Genomic DNA, 3,345 nt, shown 5'->3' with positions numbered 1-3,345 from the left:
CATCATTCATGCTTGATTCACCAAACTTAGACTCATTGTCTAATCAGTCAAAATTTGGCTAATCAAAACACGTCTACCCTGCAGACTCCACTATTTGTGAGATTTCAATCACGTCACAAATGAGGGGATATCACTTAGGGTTTTTGTATGGCGGTCTACGACACGTGGATTCATCCACAACGAGAAATGTGCGTAAGTCGTGTAAACGGTTGAAGGAGTTAGCAAAGTAGTGGGTGCACGATCAGTCAAGTCTCCACATGACGTGGAACTGACTTTACTACGATCTCCCACTTTCCCACTCTTCCACTCAAGAAACCGTCACACTTACAGGGATCAGTGGTGTTACTACTCTGACAGTATAAATAAGTCTCTGAATACACGTTTAACAAGAATCTAAGAGTAGTCACTCTCAAGAATTCATCAATCACTCAGAGCTTATTCGAACTCAACAGTTCACCAATACTGCAGAAGCCTTCAACACACCCACAATCCTCGATCATCACTGATCCCACACAATTCTCAGCTTCCCTCCTACAGATCAACCCATCTCCCTCTTTGCGACCGAATTGACTCTGGAACGACCATTGTCTTGGTTTAGACCGGAGTCATACAGATTGATTTCCCGAATCTAAGCACCCCCTTTGCAGCGGTGCATCTGTGTAAGGATTAACACTTTGCCCGGCTGAGGAGTCTCGACAGCACGCTCGACTCTCCACTTTTCTAAAAAACCAGCGACCCGTTTTTCCCCATCCACAGATTGGCGACCATAGTGGGAAATTAATCTCTCGGTGGCAATTTCACATTTTCACAAGATGGCTGGTCTTAGGTCTGGGTTAGTCACAAATCCCAACGCAAACAACGCCATCACTAGTAACAATGGTGGTACTCCAGAAACTACTCTTGCTTCCAACATCGGTTCTGGTCATACCACTCCTTCTCAAACCAACAAAGGAACCTGCAGGATTCATCTTTCATGAAGTCCTGGAACGCTTTATGGTGGATCGATGAAAAGACAAGACACCGGTTCATCGTCATCAACTTCCATATCCTGTGCTACGCAAAGAATTTCTCTCACGAAGGGATACACTTCCCTAACGTCCACAATACAAAAGAACAGGGAACGCTCGAGAATACGTTTGTCGATTCATGGAGGCACTAGGAGAGCATGAATACAACGGAATGATCCCAATCTACAGAGCCTTGCTGAATAATCTGCGATTCCAGACTTTCTCAGAACTTCATGAAGCAGCCAAGCGATCAGCAACTACCACGCATGCTTTATTGGAAAGAGACAAACCTAGACTGAGAACCTCGTGATACTCAGCGTCTCTTCAACAGACAATACAACCTCTAACCTTCCATGAACGTTGTTGCTAAAGGAAGCAAAATGAGAACCGACGCACCACAACAGAAGCATACTTCTCCAATCTCTCAGGATCCTTCAGAAGCGCAAAGAAAGGATAACCAATCCTTAAATGCACAAACCTCGACCCAACATCAAAGAACGAGAAAATGATCAGACAAACTCAAACTTTTCTCTTCTCATGAAGGAGTGATCGAGTTACTAGAAGTCTGGGTTCAAGATGGTGCAATCAAATTGTCGTTCATCAGGAAAGAGCCAACTGAAGAAGAAATGGAGAATCCCAGACATCTGTCCGTCCTGGAATACTCCTTGAACCTTCATCACAGAGAAGGAGATGCACGATTGGGGACTGCTTACCCAGTCCATATCAAAGGAAACGAATCCGGGAGAACGTTGGTCCATGCTGGCACCGCTATCAACATTTTTCCACTGAAATCCCCCAGAGTCGCAGGCATCACTCGACAAGAAGTTACTCATGCTCTCATGTCCATCAGAAACCATGAAGGAACGCTCAGAGATACTCGTGGCTACATCACTCTCAAAGTGAACATAAGTTCAACAAATCAAGTTTCACGTAATCAGGAAGACCCAGGATAACATGGTCTTCAGAAGAACGTGAATCCAAGATGAAAACATGGCTACTGACAAAGCGCCTTTAGTTGTGCATCTCTCCAACAAAGAAAGTTCTGGTCCAGAAGATTTGGCGAACATTCCATTATCAGAGCACTTGGAGGAATTTCAAACTTTGACGAAGTAGAAGCAAGAACCTGCAAAAGATGCATAGAAATTCATCGGGAGGTTCCACACTCAGGAAAGTCTCATTCCATGTATATGTCATTTATTTCCTCACATGCTATCCTAGCGTGGGGACTCAATTCTGCTAGCAACTCTGCTAGACGTTATGAATCGTAGCTGCACCGCATTAGTATTTTACCAAGTGGTTGAATCTGACGTTTCTCTGAATCGAGCATTGAGACATTCATTACTGAGATGACGTCAAAGCATGGCAAAAAACACCTTGAGCGTTTCTACATATCCTTGAAGGAGTGTTCATGTGTGCCATAAAATCGAAAAGATCTGATATCTGTACAAGTGTTGAATCCCACTACCGCAATGAAAAGATGCTGAATCAACAGAAGATAGTTTGGGCCGAGAGGATCAAACCTAAGACATGCTCAATGCTCAAGCATCTAAGAAGTCATCAAATCGTACTCCCAATCAAAGAGTACACCTTCGATAATGGCGCCTCTTGCTTTAGCACAAATACCTCGACACTGATTCAACACTAGCACGATGAAAGTGTAACTGAACTACAATTAATAAGTCTTCATTATCCCATGATAAGACTTCTAAAGTAGATGCAAAATCATTCATACATGGATACACAAACTCCTTCAACATACACTGGAGACTTGATCTTATTGGAAGTTGCAACCTGATGTGATTCCATGAAACTTCATCGACAGGACTTCTCTACGTTACAAATCACTGCACGGCTGAGGAACTTCCTCTCTTCACCAGAATAAAGACTGTTGTTGTTATCTACCGCGCAAAAACATCGATTCCACGACGAAGCCACTTCACAGTAAATTCATATCAGGAGAATTTGGGTTGAAATTCTAATACACCTTCATCTTAGGAATGCTCAACTCACCAATTAGTTCGTGCATGTAAATGCTCACTGGATGGAAGAGCAAAGACTATCATCTTCGGTCTCTGTATCAACTCAAATCATAGTATCGGCATCAACATGTGGAATAACTCTATTCATGGTCTCAGCATCAACAAGAATTTCTGGAGAAAATTCAATTGTGGTCTCATCAGCCTCAGGCACAACATCCGGCTTCATCAACTATCCATTCTCTGAAGCGTTAATCTATGGACCGTACTTCTTCAAGCTCTAATGATTCATATCAAGATGTTTATACCTGAAAATTTGGTAACATGAATGTTTTCCCAAAGCTTACACGACAGACGGGCAT

The sequence above is a fragment of the Papaver somniferum genome, unplaced genomic scaffold (genome assembly GCF_003573695.1).
Source record: "Papaver somniferum cultivar HN1 unplaced genomic scaffold, ASM357369v1 unplaced-scaffold_132, whole genome shotgun sequence".
Lineage (NCBI taxonomy): Eukaryota > Viridiplantae > Streptophyta > Magnoliopsida > Ranunculales > Papaveraceae > Papaver > Papaver somniferum.
The sequence above is the reverse complement of the archived record's forward strand: the minus strand, read 5'-3'. Positions refer to the sequence as shown.